At 46.2% G+C, this 15,498-nt stretch overlaps 2 long non-coding RNA genes across 2 annotated transcripts in view; one reads left to right on the top strand and one right to left on the bottom strand.

The window, feature by feature from the left end:
- Window positions 1-15,498, bottom strand: part of LOC116702716 (uncharacterized) — a 19,252-nt gene that overhangs the window by 2,923 nt on the left and 831 nt on the right. Inside the window, exon 2 of the long non-coding RNA XR_004335241.1 lies at window positions 5,126-5,133. This is a non-coding gene — a long non-coding RNA (uncharacterized LOC116702716). The remainder of the gene's footprint in view (window positions 1-5,125; window positions 5,134-15,498) is intronic.
- Window positions 14,909-15,498, top strand: part of LOC116702715 (uncharacterized) — a 12,221-nt gene continuing 11,631 nt past the window's right edge. Inside the window, exon 1 of the long non-coding RNA XR_004335240.1 lies at window positions 14,909-14,919. This is a non-coding gene — a long non-coding RNA (uncharacterized LOC116702715). The remainder of the gene's footprint in view (window positions 14,920-15,498) is intronic.

The raw sequence follows: 15,498 nt of genomic DNA, 5'->3' as shown, positions 1-15,498 counted from the left end.
CTAGTAGTTTCCTACAGAGCAAGCAACAGTGCAACACAATGTAAGATATAAGCAATTAAGCAAAATGTTTTTAATATGCTACGTCTTACTGCATTGAAGCAACTGACAAGAACATGGAAGCAACCAAAAGAACCAGAATTACATTTATGGTATGACACAATAAAACAAGTATTAGAAATGGAAAGGCTCACTTCCATAACTAGGAATATCTTAGAAAAGTGGTACAAAATATATCCCAAACACATAATGGACAAAATAACAACTAACTTTAATGACTTGATGTAGGATAGTTGGTGCTTCCACACATATTCATACACACACGCACACATATCAACATCATTTTTATTTTTTTATTTTAGTGGGAATGCTGTTCAGCATTCCAACTATTGTTATTCGGTTCTTTATTTATCTTTTCTTTTTATTATTCCGTACGTTTTTTGGCTCTCTGTATCTTCTGCATACTTTCAGCTATTTAAACCGTTCAACTTTTCAAATCTTCAGCTCTTTCAGCAGATGATGGGACTTCTTCAGCTATTTTTCTGCTATTTATACTTTTTCAAATATTAATCTTTTAAACAATTTTTTTTAACATTAAAGTCAATGAGAGCAAGCTTCAAATCCTTCAAATCTTCTTCTGCTTAAAAGTGTATCTCCTCCTACAGTTTTTCACCTACATTCATGGTTCAAACTTTAAAACGTTCACAAAATATTCAGCTATCCGACTATGGCTTTTCAGATTGACATATTTTACAGTTTTTGTGAAAAAGCTGTTTAAGTATGGTGTACATTTTATGATTTTTCTGGATTTATAATGGGTGTGTATTGCATTTGTTAGAGTGAGGAGTGATGTCATCAGAGTGAAAGGCTTCGAAAATATTATCTTACTCCGTTCTCTATAACTTGCTCCCACGCCAACACTTCAAACTTTTCATGGACAGTTTGTACATCAAAACGTAGGTATCCTTGTCTAGTTTCAGCCAATGTGCTCATTTATGTGATAGGAATTATACTTTTTGCTCAGCGAGCTTTCAAATGACCAGAGTTCACGATCTTGCTCCATTCACTGCAATGTTAAAGATTGTCCCCATTTCTGAGCAAAACGCAGAGCGAACCACTTTTTTAAATCGCTGATACGCCCACATTTATAACTTTATCCACATGAATTTTACATCATTACATTCACAAAGGCCTTCAGGTGCTCATGGGCAAGTTATTTTCTTTCTATCTCATATCCCTTTGGCGCAATGACCATTTGTTTGGGAGCTGGTTTCACTGTCTAAGGAGCAGTGGTTTCCATTAGCTGACAGGTAAAGAAGGGTACAACAGCTGCGGTCGTTAACTGATTGCAGATCAAAAGAGATGACATCACAGACATCAAAGGCTTCCTAGCTGTGTTTACAAACATGGCCACTGATTAGATGTAGCCATGGCAACGCCTCCCCAGACACTCCAAAACTCTCTATGTCTGTCTGTCTCATTATATATTGCAATGTATAGCTTCCTGAACAAATCCTTTGGTGTCCACAGACACACAGACACACACACACACACACACACACACACACACACACAGACACACAGACACACAGACACAAAAAACACAGACATACAAATACACAGAGACAAACACACACACACACACACACACACAGACAGACACACACACACACACACACATAGACACACAGACACACACACGACACACACGCACACCACCACACACACAAACCAGACACCACTCACCACCCACACACACAGACCACACCACATGACACACACACTCACACAAGACATAAACATACACACATACACACGAGACAGATGGACACACACACACACACACACCAACACAACCAAAAACACAGACAGACACACTCACAGACACAGACACACACACACACACACACAAAGACACACACACAAACACACACAACACAAACAAACACCACAGCAAGACATACACAACAAAGACACACAGGGACACACACACAGACACACAGACACACACACCAGAGACGACACAACACATACCAGGACACACACAGACACAGAGACACACACACTCACAGACACACACAGGCACACAGAAGCAGAGACACACACACACAGACACACACACACACAGACATGATATATTATATATCAACATGTATAGTTCATTAGGAAGATGTTACTGTGGTGGCGCAGTGGTTATGTCTCATACCTTTCGTGCCAGAGACCCGGGTTCAAATCCCACAGTGGTTTAACATCATCTAGTGTTAAAACTCTTCAAATTCAACTTTTCAAATCTTCAGCTCATTCAGCAGATGATGTGACTTCTTCAGCTATTTTTCTGCAATTTATACTTTTTCAAATATTAAGCTTTTAAACATTTTATTTTAACATTAAAGTCAATGAGAGCAAGCTTCAAATCCTTCAAATCTTCTTCTGTTCCCAAAAGTTTCAGCGACTTCATACTTTCACTTACAGACGTGGTTCAAACTTTAAAACGTCTGTGTGTGTGTGTGTGTGTGACTCTCATTATATGTTACAACTTTACGACTTTTTCAAATATTCTCACTACTTAAACATCTTCTTACTGAATTATGCTATTTCTCAAGTAGCTTTAGCATTTCAATTTTTTTAGAATTTTTCCATCTTTTTTACATTATTGTTGTTATTCAACTTAATTAAAAACCATTCCTACTTTTTCAACTTTTTTTACTACTTTAAGTTTCCTACTTTTTTCCACTCTTCTCAAAACTTCAACATCTTCTTACTGACTTAAGCTTTTTCTACAGATTAGCTTTAACTATTCATTTTACTTCATTCATTCAACTACTCAACTAGGTTAGCTTTAGCAATTCTGCTATTCAGCATTCCCACGCATTTTCTGCAGGAAATGCATTTTCTAGTTTGTTATGTTGTATGTTGTTCCTTAGTATTTTTTTCTATTATTAAACAATATATAATTGTAAAGAAAATGTAATTAGAAGAAAAAAGAAAAAAATATATAACACATGACTCAACATGAAAACCCTACAATAAAATATTTAATATGTATATTTAAATTCTTTACCTTGCAGCAGACATGTTTTTCCTCAAGGTTCCTCCTGTTGCGTTTTCTTTAAATTTTTTAAGAAATGGGGAGGCCAATGACATTTAATAAAAATTAGATTTAACAAAAAGATTTAATAATGAATCTGATGACAGGATTGCAGAATTCAACGCTGCAGTGGACTGAACTGATGCTTCTCCCTTGTGAATTCACATTTTAAAGTCAGTTTCACAATAATATTTATTCTTGAAGTTGTGGGCGGTTCCATGAATGAAAATGTTTTCCATTGGTCCGCCATCGCACAGCAGAAGGTGTCATTTCCAAATCCATGTGTTTCGAGGTCACAATCTCCTACTATGTGGGTGTCAATTCTTAATAGAATAAACATTCTTTTGTTCTAATCTAGTCTAGGGGTTGGCTCAAAGACAAAAGACAAAAAAATTGTTTTAAATTCAACAGGCCTCACCTTATAACATTTATGGTTTTTCTAAATGAATAGATCAAAACTGATAGTTCTATTGCTTGCTGCAACTCATGCATTGACTGAATCTGCTAAACTCCGTTACTGAGACTGTTGAAGAATTCTGTTGCCAAAACATCGACAGGTCACTGTTTGGTTTCGTTTTCCTTTCTCCACATCAGCAGGCCGAACCAACACACTCATGTCTGTCCTTTGTTAGGAGCCTTAAACTGTTGTTGATAGTAATAATTTACCACTTGGTTTCGTTCAGCTGATTTGCTGATGCTGCCTTCAAGTCATTCAAACATCGGAAATATACACCAACCATGCCTACCTCTCTTGTTTTCTCGTGCCCTTCTCTTGTACCCTTCCCTCGTGCCCTTTCCTTGTGTCCTCCCTCATCTCCTTTCTCGTCCCTTTCCTCGTGCCCTTTCCTCGTGCCCTTTCCTTGTCCCCTCTCTCGTCTCCTCTCTTGCCCCTTCTCTCGTCCCCTCTCCCGTCCCTTCTCTTGTCTCCTCCTCTCGCCCCCTCTCTTGTCTCCTCCTCTCGTCCCCTCCTCTCGACCCCTCCCTCGTCCCCTCTCTCGTCCCTTCCCTTGCCTCCTTATCTCATCCCCTCCCTCACCTCCTCCTCTCGTCCCCTCCCTCGCCTCCTCCTCTTGTCCCCTATCTCTCCTCCTCCTCTCGTCCCTTCCTCGCCTGCTCTTCTTGTCCCTTCGCTCGCCTCCTTCTCTCGTCCCCTCCCTTGCCTCCTCCTCTCGTCCCCTTCCTCGTCTCCTCCTCTCGTCCCCTCCCTCATCTCGTCCTCTCGCTCCCCTCTCGTTCCTCCAATTGCTCGCCTTCTCGTTCCTCCTCTCGCTCTTTTTATTGTTCCCTCTTGTTTTCTCTCTCGCTCCCTCTCTCGTTTCCTCACCCGTTTACCCTCTCCTTTCCTCTCTCGTTTCCTGTCTTGCTCCCTCCCTCGTTTCCTCTCTCGTTCGCCTTCTTGTCTCCTCTCTTGCTCCCTCTCACATTTCCTCTCGCGTTTCCTTACTTGTTTGTCCTCTTGCTCCCTCTCTCGTTGCTCCCTCGCTCACCTTCTTGTGCCCTATCTTGCTCACCCTCTTGCTCGCTCTCTCGCCTTCTCTCTCTTTCCCTTGTTCCTTGTTCCCCGGTGTCCCTTAGCTCCCCAGCGTCCTTGGCCCCTGTAACCTTGTTCCCTGGCTCCTTGGTTCCCTTAGTTCCCCTGTGTTCCCATTCCCTTGTGCCTCGGTTTCCCTGTGCCTCAGGTCTCCAGTTCCCGTTCTCCACAGTGTCTTCGGCCCTTTCTGGGTTGTTTTTTGATAAACAATTTTTTGTTTTGTGACATCTGGGATCCGTCCCGGGGGGGTTGCTTTAGTTTCTTTTTCTCCTTTTTTTGTTTTTTTGGTCCTGTCTTGTCTTCTTGTGTTTGTCCTTACTTTCCTCCCCGATCCTGTGTTTGTCCTTACTTTCCTCCCCGGTCTTGGGTTGTTGATCCCATCTCGTGTTCCCCTGAGTGTCTGCATGTTTTGTTTCCTGTTTTATTTTGAAGTCGGGTTTTTGTCTTGTCCTGTCTTTAGTTTTACTTCCTGTGTCTTTCCGCTCTTGTGATTACCTTATGTTTTCCACCTGCTTCCCTGACCTCTTGTCACCTGCAACTCATAACCTCATTACCTTGTGTATATAATGTCTGTGATTCCCTCGTCTCTGTTCAGATCGTTTTGTCCAGTCCTTATGATCGTTTGTTGGTCTGTCTGTTCCAGAAGAAGTTTCTCTCGTTTGTTCCTGTTCCCTGGGTTTTCCATTGAGTTTGTCCCTGTTTTTGCTTCCTGTCTCCCTCTTGCCTTTTCCCCCGGACCTCTTTTGATTTTTGAATTTTAGAGTTGTATTTTGGATGGCGTTTTTGCCTTTTTGGTCTGTTTATTTATGAACTCCTTTTTGCAATAAACTGTTGACTAACTATACTGTACTGTTTTAGGAAGACCTAACTATTAATCGATGCACTCTTAAATTAATTCAGCTGTTATCCTACTAAATGTGGAAACATTTTTGTTCTAATCTAGTTCATCTAATTCAACAGGCCTCACCTTATTACCTTTTATGGTTTTTCAATATGAATAGATCAAAATCTGATCGTTCTATTGTATAGCTTGCAACTGATGCGTTGACTGAATCTGCTAAAATCACTTACTGAGACTGTTGAAGAATTCTGCTGCCAAAACATCAACACGTCACTGTTTGGTTTCGTTTTCCTTTCTCCACACCAGCAGGCTGAACCAACACACCCATGTCTGTCCTTTGTTAGGAGCCTCAAACTGTTGTTGATAGTAATCATTTAGCACTCGGTCAAGTTCAGCTGATTTCCTGATGCTACCTTCAAGTCATTCAAGTATCGAAAATATACACCTACCAGATGATAAGACCCAGAAGATTGAAGTGACATTCATATACATTATACATCTATACTTACAGTATTTACTTATATTGTTAAATTAGACTTTTACCTCCATTCTATTCAGAGGAAAATTTGTATAGGCTAAAAAACCTGTAATCATTTCATAAAAAGAAGGATTGCTACAGATTGGAGAATTGTAGGAAAGCAGGAGCAGATAAAGTGCATCAGACAAGATAGAGTGCTGGATTTCTTTTTTCCTCTTCAATGTGGCCTCCTCTCTAGAGCACAAACGTACAAGAGTTTCAGTTGCTCAGTCAACAGTTACATCAGGGAACCAGGAAGAGAGCTAAACAATTCTACATTGCGCTTGAACTCTACCATGACCCTCCGTGCTGGGGATGTCGTCTCCGAATCTGAGTACATTAGACACAAAAGATCTGATGATTACAAACTGAGAGAGGCACACGTTTTAAATGCAAAGGTCTGTGTGTGTGTCTATCTGTGGGGCCAAAATGCTGGACCCCACAACTTTAAAGGACTGTTGGTGTTAGGGTTAGAATTAGGTAAGGGTTACACTTAGGCATTTAGTTGTGATGGTTAACGTTAGGATAAAGGGCTAGGGAATGCATTGTGTCAATGACGGGTCCCCCACAAACATGTGTAATGTTTGTGTTAGTGCGTGCTTGTTTTAGTCTTCCTTGCTGAACACGAGTGTAAATTGAAGAACAGTTTGATACGTTTTGTAATTACACTTATTTGCTTTTTTACAAAAAAAATGTTTTCCAAAAATATCCTGACCCCTGATTTCCACCAACTGCGGAACGGCTGCAGATCAGCTCCAGAACGGCGGCGGAGTCAATAGGTTTCAATGTGTGTATTTTTCACACTGACAGACTGTGGAGCGGCGGCTTTCCGACTCTGTCCCAGCTCCGGCGATCCACAGCACTCCGGAGCAGATACACAGAGCTTCTATTTTAGCCAGATGCCGGAGAGCTCCGCGTCAAATGTAGCTCAGTATAAATTCTTTCAGGAAGACCTAACTATTAATCGATGCCCTCCTAAATCAATTCAGCTGTTATCCTAATAAATGTACTGTATATTTTATCATGCTGTGTATCCTCAGCGTAAATCCTTTCAGGAAGACCTCACTCTTAATCAATGTTCTACCCAACTTGAATCAGCTGTTGGAGGTGTTCACCTTCCTGCTAAACCAATCAGAATCGTACATAAATGGCAAAGGCCAATCACTGTGTCACAACTCTGGTTTAAATAATCGTTTCTCTCTTTGCTATTCAGCTGTCGTTGCAGCCAAAGAGTGCAACCCTCTACCTCCCCTTCTACCTCCAGTCATCTACTCCAGCTCGGTCTGGTCTTTGGGCTCCTTTGTCGCCACCACCGGTGTCTAGATTCCATTGGGAGGTCTGATGGTTCTCTACCCCATTATACATATGTGCAAAAGATTTTCATAGTGATGGAGTCTAATCGCCAAAGACTTTGTACATTTTATCTGAGCTGTAAAATAAAACTTATTTGCTAATCTGCAAATATGCCTCTCCTGATTGAATTCAGCACAGGGCAGATTGTGAGGGACAGGAAGTCGAGCATAGACACAAAATAAAGTATCCAGTTAATTAAAAAAATATACTGTGCTCATAGGGGATCATATTTCCCTGCACATCCTGGTATATCGCACGATCTCGTGGGCACTTGTAACTTTAGCTGTTAGTCATGGCCGCAGCAGTTCCGCAGCAAATCCGGACCTGGTGGGTATTGAAGGACAGCAAAGGACAGAGCCAACATGCAGCGGAGCCATTCCAGGAAATCCAGGGTGAGGGTAATGTTGGCCTTTTTATTCCATAACCATTCCTCATGCTCAAGACTGGTGCAGTAGAAGAGACACATCCAGCCCCATTCAGCTGCAACATACCATGTCAGGTGTAGACTAAACAGTACAACTCTACAAACAGACCTGGGGCCATAAAGGTCCCTTGACCTTTGGAATTAACTAACCTGCCATCATCACATACCCTTCACTATACATAGAGATAGCCATGGTGTTATTTCAGTTAGCTTAATGGCTGGCACTGAGAGATGATCTTATGCAAAGTTCCCCTTGCCTATGTAAGGTTGAAAGGTATGTGATGATGTGGGCCAAGAGAACTTGCATAGTATCCTGGATCCATGAAATAACCGGCCTTTAAAAATAAAAATGTGCCTGTCTCTATGGGAATTTAACACAGGGGTGTGTATACTTATGCCCCCTGTATTTTAAGGCAGAACATGTATTTGTTAGGGGGTAGTGAGGATTGGACCCAAAAGCAGAAAGGAGGACGGCAGACAGCAGATGGGGCAAAACAGGAGTTAATATCCAAAACACAAGAAAAGCCTCAAAGGAACTAAATTCCAGAAAACAAGGCTAAAAGGCAAGCATCCAAAAAAGGACAAAAAACATATAATCACCACAAGCAGGGAAACGGGAACAATAACAGGAATACTGCGACAACTTGACGTGCAGACAGGCGAACGAACCAGAATGATCTGACAAGAGACAAAGGAAACCGGGGTTAAATACAAAAGGTAACGAGTCATGAGGAACAGGTGAGACGTCAGGTGATCACATTAGGGCGGGGCAGGACAATCAGACAAACAAAGTAAGCTGGACTAGAAAAGACAAGACAGGAAGCTGACTGACAAAAAATAAACAGGAAGTAGAACAAAAAGGTACAGAGAAACACAAGACGGACCAGCAACAGAAGACCGAAGAAAACAGACAAAAACACAAGGGCCGATGAAAAGGGAAAACAACCCAACCAAAAACCCCAAACCACAACAGTACCCCCCCCCAAAGACAGATCCCAGATGTCAAAACCAAACAAAACCCACAGAGAACAAAAAGCAACCCAGAGAGGCGGAAGACACTGGGAAAGAGGGGACTGAGAGACGGAGAAACCAGGGGCCAAAGGCACTAGGACAGAGGCAAACAGGGAGCACAGGGAACAAAGACAAAGGGGAGCTAGAACAGGGACCAAGGGAGGGACTGAGAGAGGGACTGGAAGGAGAGAGTGACCGTGAGGAGGGAGCGAAGAGAGGGACTGGGAAGGAGGGAGCGAGAGAGGGACTAGAGAGGAAACCGAGAAAGGGTAGGAACACAGGGGAGAGCGAACGGACCACAGAGAGAAAAGACACTGAAACGAGACAGAGAGACACACAGGGAACGAGAGCGGGGGAAGAAGAGACAGAGCGTTACGACACAGAGACCCACAGAAAGAGAGAGAGACAGACCACGAACAGAACAAAGCGACAGAGAGACACAGAGGACAAGACTGACTGACAGGCACAGGGAATCAAAGGGTAAAAGGGAGAAGACACAGAGAGTCGGACCGACAGGGAAAAAGACACACACCCCAGGCAGAAGAGAGGAGAGACACCAACGAACAAGACAGACCAACAACCCAGGGGACGAAAGGGACAGAGGGAAACCGACACAGAGAGCAGGACTACAGGGAGAGAGAGAGAAAAAGAGAGCAAAAGAAACAGAGCGATGGAGACAAGGCGAGGACAAAAAAACACGAGGGATAGAAGAGAGGGACAGAGAAAGGAGCCAAAAAGGCACTAGGGGTAGGTACAGAGAGAGATATATAGAGCGAGAGACAGACAACAGACAGAGAAAGAGCACAGAGTAGGACAGAGACACACGGAAAGAGAGCGGATATCACCACAAAACAAACAGACAGAGAGAAAGGACTGAGACGCAGAGAGCGAGACAGACAGACATAGAAAGAGGACACCCACACAAACAAACAAAAAACAAGCGAAAAGGACAGCGAGGGTTGGTGTGTGGAGAGACAGAGGCGACACAGACAGAGCAAGAGGAATGCGGAGAGCCAGACAGACAAGAGAGAACAGAACGTGACTAAACCACCGAGAGGGAGACAGACAGCCACGGGACCGAAAGAAACCGAAGCAGGGAGAGAAAAACAAATAAACAAACAACAAATAACAGTAAAAAAAAAAAAAAAAAAAAAAAAAATGAGCAGGCAACCAGAAGGAGGATGGAACGAAAGAAGACCAGACCGAGGAGAGGGACCAGACTAAGAGACCAAAACGAGGGAAACACATGACACAGGGGACGGAAGAGAGACCTACACCAAAAAAAAAAGAGAGGGAGAGAGATACAGAGACACAGAGAACATGGGTGACCCAAACACAGGGACTGAGCAGGACCAAGGGAAGGGCACTAGGAGGCGCGAGGGTGCCCAGGAGAGGGCGCACTAGGGAACCTATGAGTGGGATACGGAAAAGTCCACCAGAGGGCGCTCGACGAAGCCCACGAAGGGGCACTCGGAAAAGCCGGTAGAGGGCACACGGGGTACGAGAAAGCCCACGAAGGGCGTACGAGGGATACATGAAGCCCACGGGGGGGCCCAGAGGGACCGAGAAGGCCCACGAAGGGGCGCACTAGGGACACGAGAAGGCCCGCGTGCCACTAGGAACCGAGAAGGCCCACGGGGGGGCGCACTAGGAACACGGAAGGCCACTGGGGGCGCACTAGGAACACGAAGGCCCACTGGGGGCGCACTGGGAACACGAGAGGCCCACAAATAGAACCAGAAAGCCCACGGGGGGGCGCACTACGAAGCCCATTAGAGGCGTGACGGAAGAGGACCGTCTTGGCAAGGACAGATGGGACAGACTTGGACAAAGGGGGATGGACCGAGACGGGCCGGATGGGCATGAGACAGACGGTCGGATACAGTACATTTTGGGGACGGACGGAGACGGTGAGACTACAGACGGCTTAGGTGTAGGAACAAATTTGGACGGTGGGACGCAGGGACAGGAAGAAGCGGGAACAGGAATGGTGACAGGGACAGAGGCGTGAGTGGACAGGACAAAGACTGGGACAGTGACAAAGACTGGACGGACCAAGCACGGGGACAGACGCAGGCACAGGGACAAGCACGGGGCAGGTATACGAACCGACAGGAGCAGAAACGGGGAAGACACAGTGACGGGGACAAGGACAGAGACAGGACGGACACAGACCAGGGAGACTAGGACTAGGGAAGCAAAGACATGGGGGGCCGGGGTTCCTGAGGACCGGGACCGAGGCCAGACCGAGGAACAAGGGACTGAGTCCGGGAACCCTGGAACCGGTACCAGGGGGACCCCGGGAGCCAGTGCCTAGAGAGGGCAGAGCCCAGACACCGGCTGGTCGGGGGCACCGACCTCCGACGAGGGCCAGAAACTGTTGCCGTCGGCCGGGCAGGACACCCGAGTGCCAGCCAAGGGTCAGAAAATGCTGGGCCCTGATCAGAGTCGGAGGTCTGGTCAGGTCTGGGTTAGGGGACAGGTTGGCCTTCTGGGTCAGTGGGGCCAATTGACTGGTCTGGGCAGGGAGGCCAGTCAGCTGGTCTGGGTGCTGGAAAACTGGTCGGCTGGTCTGGATCTAGGGGACGGTTGGCTGGTCTGGGTCAGGGGGGTCAGTCGGCCGGTCAGAGGGTGGGTTTAGGGGCCGGTGGCTGGTCAGGGTCTAGGGGGCCAGTCGGCCGGTCAAGATCTGGGTCTAAGGGCGGTCGGCGGGTCAGTCTAGGGGGCCAGGCAGCCGTTCCGGGTCGGGGGGCCGGTCGATGGTCGGAGTCTAGGGGCCGGTTGGCCGGTCTGGGTGAGGAGGCCCGGTCGGGGCCGTCAGGGTATGAGGGTTTGGGCTGCCGTCTGGGTCAGGGGGGCCAGTAGGCCGGTCCAGGGGTCTAGTCGACTGGTCTGGGGGGCCAGTCCGGCTGGTCTGGGACCGGGTGACCCTGGGGGTCTGAGGCGGATCCCAGGGAGGTGTCCATGCACACTCCCTGCATCCGCCTCTAAAGACGCCGGCTGGGGGGCCGCCCTGTCGGCGGGAGCTGCGCTGGGGGTCCGCCCTGTCGTGCGGGAGCTGGCGGCTGGGGGTCCGCCTCGTCGGCGGAGCCGGCGGCTGGGGTTCCGCCTCGTGCAGGAACCGGCGCTGGGCGTTGCGGACCGGGCTGGGGGGTCCGCCGTCTGGGGGGCCCGCCTCGTCGGCGAGCCGCTGCTGGGGGTCCGCCCTCGTCGGCGGAAGCCGGCGGCTGGGTGGTCCGCCTCGTCGGCGGTAGCCGCGGCTGGGGGTCCGCCTCGTCCGGCGGGAACGGCGGCTGGGGGTCTGCCTCGTCGGCGGGAACGGCGCTGGGGGTCCGGCGGCTGGGGGCCCTCCTCGTCGGCGGAAGCCGCGGCGGGGGGTCCGCCTCGTCGGCGGAAGCCGGCGGCGGGGGTCCCGCTCGTCGGCGGGAGCGGCGGCTGGGGTCCGCCTCGTCGGCGTGAACCGGCGGCTGGGGCTGCCTCGCTCGGAACCGGCGGCTGGGGGTCCGCGGGCTGGGGGCCCGCCTCGTCGGCGGATCGCGGGCGGCTGGGGGCCTGCCTCGTCGGCGGAAGCGGCGGCTGGGGGTCCGCCTCGTCGGCGGGAGCCGGCGCTGGGGGTCTGCCTCGTCGGCGGGAGTCGGCGGCTGGTCCGCGCTCGTTGGCGGCAGGTCGTCGCTGGGGCTCCGCGGCGGCCCTCCGGAAGCGCGGGATCGTCTCGACCTCTTGGGGAGGCTAGCCGGCGGAGACTCATGGGGGGTTTTTCAGTACCGCGACGCTCCTGGGGGGCACTTGACAGTGGGCACCAACGCCGGCTGGAAGTCCGTGGTGACCGGCGCGCGCGCTGCTGGAGTCCGCCTGGGGGTGCTGTTCTGCCTGCTCCTCCGACTCCGGAGGGGACCAAACTCCGCGTCCACCTCCTCCCACCGTACCAACATGAGGTGCCAGTGTCTGTGGGATCCTCCTCATACATCGCGGAAAGCGCGGACATAAGTCCGCCAACGGGTCGAGCGGGTGGAGGAGCGGTTTGAAAAAGTAGTCTGCTGGGGTCCATGATCTGTCAGATCATTCTGTTAGGGGGTAGTGAGGATTGGACCCAAAAGCGAAAGGAGGACGCAGACAGGCAGATGGGGCAAACAGGAGTTTATTTCCAAACACAGAAAAGCCTCAAAGGAACTAAAATGTCCAGAAAACAAGGCTAAAAGGCAAGCATCCAAAAAAGGCAAAAAAACAATAATCACCACAGCAGGGAAACGGGAACAATAACAGGAATACTGCGACAACTTGACGTGCAGACAGGCACGAACCAGAATGATCTGACAAGAGACAAAGGAAACACTGGGGTAAATACAAAAGGTAACGAGGTCATGAGGAACAGGTGAGACGTCAGGGTATCACATTAGGGCGGGGCAGGACAATCAGACAACAACAAAGTAAAGCTGGACTAGAAAAGACAAGACAGGAAGCTGACTGACAAAAAAAAATAACAGGAAGTAGAACAAACAGGTACAGAGAAACACAAGCAGGACCAGCAACAGAAGACCAGAGAGAAAACAGACAAAAACACAAGGAGGCCGATGAAAAAGGGAAAACGAACCCAACCAAAAACCCCAAACCACAACAGTATTTACAATACATTATTCATTCACAAAGAAAATTGGTGTCTTTAAAAGGTTGGATATTCCTAACTTTTTTTAAGTAAGGCATTAAGGAAATTTCAAAAAGATGTTTTTTTTTATTTCTTTTTTTAATCAACTTTAGCCTGGGTGTGTGAACTTTCTCAAACCACTGTATGTTCACGTGAACTGTTGCTGTAAAGACTGTAGTTAGTTTTGCCCGTGGCTCCACTTGGGCCCACAGAAAGTGGATTTCACTTGAATAACGTGAAAGTAGCGCTACATCTGTGGAAATGGAAAAATTTGAAAGCTCTTCAGTAACTTTGATCTGGGGAACAGAAACAGAGCATCACATTTGCAGTTTTATCCTTAAAGTTCTTTACCTATTTTTCAATCTATTCTGTTAACAATGGTCCTAAAATACACATTTTGTAATTTTTCGGTACAAAAAACATGCTACTAAGGAATCGGGCACTAATTTCCCATGCAAATGTCTTACACATTAAATATTTATACAAAATGTTGTATCGTTCACTGAACGTATTTTTCAAACTTCTTGCCCTCAACCGCATCTCATTCAAAATGCCTAACAAACAATACTGACTGACTTTGGCTAGTAAACCCTGGGTGGTCATGAAAACATGGCTTCCAAACTCAGCCGAAACCTCTACTCATTGTGATCGCCACTGTCGTATCTCTGAGCTCGCTGTATGTATGTATATGTATAGTTAGTTAGCTAATAGTTTTTTGAACATGTAAAAAAAAAACTTTAAAATAAAAGATTTATATACATGCATTCATGCATACATATATAATTAAAATGACATATAAATAAGGCCATGTACTTCTCAGCATAATCTTCCAAAAGTGAAAGTTGTTTCTCATGCTCAAAAAGGAGTAGGAAGAAGTTAATAAACAACTTATCAGGTCCTACCCCCTTTCTCCACTTTTATCCTTTATTAAATCTTACGCTTCAGTCATTTACACATCTTAGGCCATCTATATACAGTATATCAAATTAAATAACAACACATCATACTAGACTTAGTATATAGATATATTAGTATATTGATATATCAGTATGTAGATATTTTAGTATATAGATATATCAATACATAAATATATTAGTATAGAGATGTATTAGTATATAGATATATTAGTATATAAATGCCAAGAAACCATACAGTCATTATACAATACTATCACTTTAAATCCTTTTCGTATCCCTTTAATTTGTTAATTTTAAGTAATCTCTTGAAATTACTCATTGTTGTACATGATTTCATCTCTTCACTGCAGCAGTTCCATAAAGTAGCTCCTTTAGTTAGTTTGTATGTGCAACAAAAGTTACTGTACTTGTAAAGACACTCACCCAGCATATTTATCATCCTGTTTGGGGACAAACAGATTTGAGCAGAGATCTGGGTGCCTCCCAATCAACTCCACAAGGTTGTAGACCTTCTTGCCTTTTCTAATGTGCTGAAGGATAGGAGTCAGACGCATTGTAGCATGTAGAACGATGGCTCTATTGTGAACAGGAAACAGTTGTCTTTATTAGTGGAGGATCAAAACAAACCAACAAAAACTTCCACTAACAGTGTAGATGAGTTTTTATTGTTTTAACACATTTGTATGTTGTTTTGCCTTTATCATTAACCCTCCTTCATACCAAAAGTTTTTTTATACATCAGTTAATGTATATACATCATAGTGGACCAAGAAACTCCAGTTCTAAGCTATGCCTTGGTTAAGGGCTTTGGCAGTAGAATTGACCTAATGTTTGTTTTATTTTATGTATAATATAAATAAAGTTTCTCTCAAATTGTCTGTCAAGGTGAGGGACCTCTTCCCCAACCCTGCTTGGCTCAACTCCAACTCTTCCGCAGCAGAAGGCGTGCTGGTACTCTATTTTCCAAAAATACCGATTTGCAGAATGGCTTAACGTTAACAGTACAGACTTTAGGCTTCCCTGGAGTGGTTTGTGACGGAGAAAAGCAGTTTTTGCCTTTTGGAAAAGAAGCCAGGAAAGGACCTGCATGTGAGAGATTATTATTAGCTTTGCCTTCTGGCTCAGTTTTCTTTTCATCACAACGGTGCGATAAATTGAATGTAATACTGCACCCGCT

Source organism: Etheostoma spectabile, chromosome 15 (genome assembly GCF_008692095.1).
Source record: "Etheostoma spectabile isolate EspeVRDwgs_2016 chromosome 15, UIUC_Espe_1.0, whole genome shotgun sequence".
Lineage (NCBI taxonomy): Eukaryota > Metazoa > Chordata > Actinopteri > Perciformes > Percidae > Etheostoma > Etheostoma spectabile.
This window is presented reverse-complemented; position numbering and strand designations above follow the sequence as displayed.